Source organism: Grampus griseus (assembly GCF_964374135.1).
Source record: "Grampus griseus genome assembly, chromosome: 4".
NCBI classification, from domain to species: domain Eukaryota; kingdom Metazoa; phylum Chordata; class Mammalia; order Artiodactyla; family Delphinidae; genus Grampus; species Grampus griseus.
Window position 1 is genome coordinate 110,652,915 of NC_138997.1, and position 8,256 is coordinate 110,661,170.

The following is an 8,256-nucleotide window of genomic DNA, read 5'->3' on the forward strand; positions in this document are numbered from 1 at the left end:
CCGCGCCTCTGCGACCAGGTAAGGAGGGCGCTCGGGCCGCCGGCTCCGCAGTCCCTGAGACGCCGTAAAGCCGCCTCTTAGCATCTGGGGAAACAGGGTTGAGGATGTGGGGAATGGCGGGAAGGGTGGAGGGGTCCGGGCCCCTTCTCAGTTTTTCCAGGACCAGTCCCCGTGGCTTCCTCTATTGATGGGGGCATGGAGCAGCTTCCAGTTGCAGCAGTCTGTGGGGTCGTTTGCCATTTGTTGCTAGGTGTGGTTTTAAGACCTCTTGGATCGCGCTTTAACTTTTTTTTTTCCACTTAGTTTTTTATTCCAGCCCTTCCTCACTGGAGAAAGCAGTTGTATGTGAATACTACCTAACAGTTACTCTAATGAACTTGCTTCATTTGGGGCCATTTGCTTCTGTTACACCATCAAAGCAGTGTTTCACTTTGGTTTTAAACTTCTATAGAAAGTTAGAGTTTAACTTACATGAAAATTGCTTTGACTTCCAAAACGTTTACTGATACGAGTACTTTCTCTACCTGGTTTGGGATTAGGTGACTTGTTCCCCCACTCCCCCTCTTTATTCTTAACGTCATGATCCCCTAATGCCGTGATCCCATTCCTTGTCATAAGTTCTTGAATATCAAGAAAATGCCAGCATTTAATAATATGTCTTCTGTTAAATTATTGATAAGAGAAGATAGAGTACTACTTTTTTCTAAGCTTATCTAGAAACTGTTTAAAGGAGAAAGTGCAAAAGCTGGCAAAAACTAGTGGTGACAATTTAAATTTTAACCATGGTCACTTAAATATTGTGAAAATAAATTCTTTGTTATAAATACAACTGAGTGATTTGCTATCATATTTAATAAATCAAACATTAAGCTATGTGACTTTTCAGCTGCCTGGTGGGGAATATACACTACTGAAAGGATTGCCTTAAGCAATCTTATTATTTGAAATTATGTTTGAGTTATACCTGAAGGCATTGTTTTAAGAGTCCTAACTTCAAAAATAAATCTGAAAAACTCAGTGAGATTTGACATTTATTTTATCAATTCTTTTATTTTTTTACACTTCTGTTACATGTTTGCCTGCTTTAAACAAAGCTCAAACTTTAACTTCTGTAGTAGAAGGCCCATAAGGGTCTTGGGGGGTTTGTTTTTAGTTTTGTTTTAACCTGTGTTTACTTTGTAGCTTTTATATCACCTGTGATTTGAAATAAGAATAAAGACTGAGTATGCAAGTGGATAACAGCAGCAATTTAACAGACCTTGAAACTTAACAAATTTTTTTTTGAAACTTAACAAATTTTGAGGCCAGTCAACTAAAATATCTGCAGTATACACAGTTCCTTAGCATATGTTGTTTTTATCTTCAAGTTTTTAAAGTAGCCTACTGAATTCTGTTATGATTAGTACTTGGAAAGCAAGGATTTAAACCATTTAGTTCATAATAAGCACGGGTATTGGTAGCTGTGGGTATTCAGTAATTTTATTTCAGGCTTGCCGATGTTTCTAACATGTTAGCATTTCATGCTGTGGATCCCTATTAATTTTGAGGTCAGGCTTAGCTGCAAGCATTATGATTCTATGGCAACAGATGATTCCCTGATTCTCCAGAGGGGACACACTTCCCTTATGGCTAAGGTTACAGTACGCTTTTTTAAACTGTTTTTTTTTTTTTTTTCACTTCTTGCCCAGATAAGCAGCTAATTTTAATCATAGGATTTTGTCCTCTAGGACTTAACGGTATGTGTCCTCACATTACATAATGTAGTGAGCACTGAAATGGCTCAGTTTTTTCTTTCCTTTTTTAAACTTTACTATCTAAGGTAATAAGCTGCTATCTAACTCTGTAGAGGCAGGCTTTTCTTTGTTTATCTATATTATTGAAAGAAAGTAGTGAGATTTGCAACCAAATACTGTTATTGTTATGTATAAAACACAAGCTAAGTTCTAATATTCATAATGTTGAACATTTGATTGTAGTGGGGAATTTTAATGGGTTCAAATTTAAATTTGAATCTTTAAGAAAAATAGGAGTTTGTGATTTTTTCATATTTGTAAACTGCTTTGAACTATTTATTCTGTACAATATAAGCAGTTAATATTCAAGTGGACTTAGAGTGTCACATTTATATTCCAACATTTTGTGACTCCCCAGCTTTCAGCCTCAGTAACAAACAGATTTTTTGAATATTTGGTTGGAGAAAATCTTTTCAATTCAACACAGATCCCTTATTTTCCCTGAGAAGTTTGGAAGTATAAAGCATAATTTAAGGCTTGAACTAAACATTCCTTGAACTAAAATTTGAGTACTCTTCAGCACTGGAGATATGTGAGGTAATAAGTGCTGTATTCCTCGCACATAGTAGCAAACCCAGTAAATATTTGTTGAATGAGTGTATGGGTTTCTCAAATAATTGACCTAATAATTCCAATAAACGTCTAGAATAACAGCTGAAAAAAAAAAGTGATGTAAAGAAAAAGAAAGCAGAATAAGGGGCTAGGAAGTGATGGGAGTCCTTTTTCTCAGGATAGACTGCTCTGAGTTAATATTCAGAGACCTCAGTGAAATGAAGGAGCAAGCCATGTGAATATCTTGGAGAAGAACATTCTAGGCAGAGGGAATAGCAAGTACCAAAATTCTCAAGCGTGGGGACATTGCTGGCGTCTTCCCAGAACAGCAAGGAGAACTGGCTGGAGGGAAGTGAACAAGAGAGAAGATGGGTAGAAGATCAGGTCAAAAAAGAAACACAGCTAGGGTCACATCAGGCCCTAGAGACCATGATAGGAAATTTGGATTTTATTTTAAATGTTCTGGGGAGCCATTGGATGGTTGTGAACAGAGGACATGGACTGATTTATGTTTTTAAAGGATCACCCTGACTATAGTTGCAGAATGGACAGTTGTATTGAGTGGAGGAAAATAGTTAATGAGCTTTTGCAGTAGTCTTTGTAAGAGCTAGTGATGACTTAGATTAAAGTTATTGGTAGGGGTGCTAAGAAGTTAGATTTAGCATGTATTTCAAAGGTAGAAATAGGGTAAGAGAGAGAAAAAAAGAAGTTGAGTGAGACTGCAGAATTATGGGCCCAAGCATCTAAGTAAATGGTATTGCTGTTTTATCAAGAATGGGGACTACTTGAGGAAAGAGGAACAGGTTTAGAAAAATGTCCAAGTGAAGATGTCAAGTAGGATACATGTGTAGGAGTCTTAGATGATATTTAACCCTATGACACTGTAAATCACCTCGGGTAGTGCCGTTGTAAGTTGTGGCCCATAAGTCATGGAATCACTTTAGTGAGTACTAACCAACATTAAAACAATGACACAACCCTGGAGGAGAAGAAGAAGAAAGAAAAAGCAGGGTGAACTGTCAGTTATATCTCATGTGGTAGGATATTTCTTGGTGATTCTTTTGTTTCAGTATTATTCAGTGTATAATGACTTTCATTATAAGGTTTATTTCTTATTGAGTGGCATGATCAAATTTTGAAAGCCAGTAATCAAAGGGGTGAGTGTAAGTTGAGACTAGGGTAAAGTACTGAGCTACAGGTCACTAAGAGGTCTGAGGAAGATCCAATAAAGGGAATTAGGAAGGAACTATCAAAAAACTTAATCCAGTGCTGAGAATTGTCAAATAACTCTGCCTTTAGCATGGAGGTTTTTATCAAGGACAGTTGCTTAGAATAACATAATTTCTGATGGTTTTCACTCTGGTGAAATTGTTGCTGTAATAAAATTGCAATATGCTTCAATTTATGAAGTTTATAAAGTAATGCTATTTATGTTAGAAAAATACCTATTCCTTAATGTTTTCCAATAAGATCCCTTTATAGATTCAAATAATGCTTTTGGATTGAAGTACAGTTCTTATCTATGTAGTGGGAGTAAAATGTACTTTTAAAGATTATTAGGATTGAAGTAGTGCACAAAAGTTCTGTATGCTTAGCACATAGCTGGTGGACAATAAAATGTACATAATATTATTTAGAGTTGTATTCTTTGTTCATTTAACATTTATTAAGCTCCTATCAAATCCCAGGCCCAGTGATAATTTCTTATTAAAAAAAATCAACTGGTTAATATTTAGTTGCAGTTGTACACTTTTTGGTCTTTATATATAATATATAACTTATTTATCTATTATGTAATATTTAGTTGCCATAGATCCAGACTTGAATTTTGAGCACAAAAGTTTTAAACTATTTTTCCAGTTTCCAGAGAAGTATACTTATTTTCATACTTATTTATGGTATTTTTTTCTTTCTCTCTCTATATACATATGCAAGGAGTAAAGTAGTAAAATGGTTTTAGGTAAGAAAACACCTATAAAACTCATTTCCCCTTTCATGTGTGAAATGTTTCATTTTATCAACACCAAGATATATTAATTGGAATGAGAATGAAAAAAAAGATTAAATTCCTAATTAAACCTGTGACTACTTCGTTTGTTTAAAAATATCTTTAAAGATTCCCAAATAATGAAACCAAGGCTTAAGTATTTTCTTTTTACCTGTTTTTATTCCCTCTGCAACATTCCCAAGCAGGCTGGCCTTTCCAGGGAGGAGATGCACACTCCATCAGCTCTGTTCAGTATCTCACGTTTGTGGTGTTGTCTGCTGCTTTCTCAATCCATCACAGGAACAGTTGCAGTGTGGCACCTGTCAAAGCTGAGAAAGCAAATGACATACAGCACTTCTGTGCTTGGCAGGAATGTAGTCTAGACTAACAAGAGCTATGCCCCCAGCTCTGTGTGTTGGAGACCCAGGGGATGATTCTACAGCACCTACCTTTTTTAAAGCTCATGACATAAAAGTAATAAAATAAGAAATTCTCTAGGTAGAAATGGAGAAGAAGAAGAAAAAAAAAGAAGGTTTCTTTTGAGGGTATTTGCAGACTTTAAGTAAAAACTGTGTTCTACTTTCTTGAAAAATTAAAGACATAGTACAAGCTAAAACCAGATATCAAATTTGTACAGGTTTGCTAATACTTAATATTTATTTTTGAAATTACAGTAGTATTTAATGTGGAGAAATTGCCCAGGGAGAGTAATTTTTTTTTAACTCTAAGATCATTAAGTAACATTTTTAATCTTCAAGGGGAAGAAAAAAAATCTATATTTAAAGAAATAAATTATGTTAAGAATCAACAGTACTGGGACTTCCCTGTCGGGCCAGTGGTTAAGACTTCACCTTCCAATGCAGGGAGTGCCGGTTCAATCCCTGGTTGGGGAGCTAAGATTCCACATGCCTTGCGGCCAAAAAACCAAAACTTAACAGAAGCAATATTGTAACAAATCCAATAAAGACTTTAAAAATGGTCCACATCAAAAAAAAAAATCTTTAAAAAGAATCAGCAGTACGTTGCATTTTCTCTTAGGCATCTCATTAATTTTTAGATATCTCCAAGGGCAGATTATTGCTATTCTATTTTGTTGACATTTAGCATTTATTAAGTGCTCACCGCAAAAAAAGTTTCTAGAATGTGTAAAAGTTAATTCTCAAGGTTCTTATGTGCCTTGGGAAGTGGCAAATATACACGTACTCTAATTTTTTAAAAAATGTTTCTGCATATCCTAAATCAAAAGCTGTAAAATAGTATGATGTTGTTTTTAGTTTTTTGTTTGTGTGTGTGTTTTTTTTTAAGTGTTAGCAGGACTAGTCTCTAATTACTATTTCCTAGACTGCTGGGCAAATGAGGAAATCGATTATGTTTTCTTTCGAATCTGCTTATTGGGGAAACATTTAGGGATCTTTATAGCATCTCACTGTCAACAAAGGGAGTTAAGAGGATTGGTAAATTAATCAACAATAGATATATAGGGATAAACTCTCCAAAGAGACTATCGATTTTCTACAAAATGTTGGTTTCTTTTGCCTGTGAGCTTTAACAAATGCCCTTTAATATTTTGTTTTAAAATCAGCTCTAGGTGGAGGAAAAAATAAGCCGAAAGGTAATTAAGTTAGCTCAGGGAGAAAATGGTTTCCATGGGTTAAAGTGTTGTTGCTTTTAAATTACATGAAATAAGTTACCCTTAGATAATCTTTTAAATAAGTAACAAACCATGGTGCAGATCTGTTATGTTTTAACAAAAGAAGTATAAAACACTGGTGATCACTTGCATTATCAAGAAGTTTTCCACGACAGTACTTTACTAACAATATCCCTTTGTTATAATGGATTATTAGCCCTTTGATAAAAAAGTTGAGGACGAAGATGATTAAAGAGTACTTAACTATTTTGCTTTTGAATAAAAAAAAAATCTAAGGAATTTAGAATATAAAGGAAATTTAGTAAATTTTAGCACCCTAAAATTCAGGTGCACTAATATTTCAAATACACTTAAAAGAAAGAGTTGCATGTGTACTTTTTAAAGGCTTTTAATATAATTTTTAAATAATTTAAAATAATTTTTTCTCCAGTATACCATTTTCCTGTTACATGGTGAATGCTTTTAAAGAGTGCCATCTAGTGTCAGTTTTGGAATTTTGATTTATGTATTAGAACATGGGGAATTTTAGACCCAGGAAATGTAGAAATCAAACAAAAAGTCGTAATTGACAAAAGTCTTAAGGATTGTGACTTGAAAACACCCATCAATAATTTGACCACAAGGTTGTGTACGTTTGCATCTTTAAAATAACCAACATGTCTATTTGTCCATGCATTCACTCAATATTTCTTGACTATATATATATATATATATATACACACATACACACACACATATATATACATATACACATATATACATATATGTGTGTGTGTGTGTGTGTGTATATATATATACACACACACACACACACACATATACATATAGCAGGTCCTGTTTTAGCATAGCAGTGAATAAAATAAAATTTGTACTCTCATGGAACATTCTATTGGGCTAAGACCAAAGTAGATAACGTAGTATGTTACAATAGTAATAAATGCTGTGGAGAAAAGCATAGAAGGGGATGGAAATGTTTTTTCAGGAAAAGTGGGAGTTGGGGTTTGCAAGTTAAATACAGTAGCCAGGGAACATCTCAAAAAGTTGATATTTGAGTAGGTACTTAAAGGAGGTATGGATGTGTTCTAGGCACTAGAAATATCAAGTGCCAAGGCACTGAGGTGGGAATGTACCTAGTGATTTAGAGGAACAACAAGCCACTTTTGCTGAAGCAGTGAGCGAAGATGAGAGCTGATGAGATGGACAAAGAGACAAAGAGAATTAGGTCAAGGAGATCTTTGTAGACCATTGCAGGAGCTTTGCCTTTTCTCTGAGTAGGATGGGAAGACATTAGAGCACTTGAGCAGAGAAGTGACATGATTTTATTTCATTTTTAACAGTATCATTTTTGCTACTATGTTGAGAATAGACTAGAGGATGGAAAGCAGGGTTAGGAAGCAATTGCTATAATTAAGAAGAAAGGTGATGGTGGCTTGGATCACAGTGGAAGCAATGAAGATGGAATGAAATAATCAGATTCTAGGTATATATTGAATGTAGTGCCAAAATAAATTTTTAATGGATTAGTTATGGGGGTGTGAAAGAAAAGAGAAATTTAAAATGATTGTCCAGGTTTTTGGCCTGAAGAGCTGAAGGATGGTGTTCCATTAACTGAAATGGGGAAGATTCATGAGGTTTTGGGCGTAGGGAGAGAATAAGAAACTTGATTTTGGACATGTTAACTTTGAGATATCTCAGTTATCAACATCTAAGTTATGGAGAATTTCAAATATTTTTTTCTATTGTGATTCAGCATACAATAACTCATCACATATCAAAATCCACTTTGGGAGAATCCATTTCTTGTGAGAGAATGAATATATCCCCCTCTCAATTATTATATTTTAGGGGCATAAAACAAGCAGTATTCATCAAGCTTCTCAGAGCTATTATCCCCAGACAACTCTAGGTATTCTTGGTTATTTCTTATGTCCCATTCTATTCATCTTTTGTTCTCACCTGTGGTGAGACCCCAAAGTATCAATACTTGACTGGGAGAGTTCTATTGCCAAGCACCTGAGGTATGCTCTTTTTAAAGGAGCTGGATGTAAAATCACCCTTAAGACTAGTTAATTGGTCAGGGTAGGAATCTTTCTTTTGGAAGCCATTTATTCATTCCAAGAACCAATTCTTGTAGAATCATATCTATCACAAATCCCTGCTGATTTCTAGAAAATGTTTTTAAAATGTTCATCTTTTATTTTAGCTTCGCAATTGCTATATTCTAAGACCTATAACCACTTCAATTTATGCTTCAGGTAACCCAATGAAAGAAG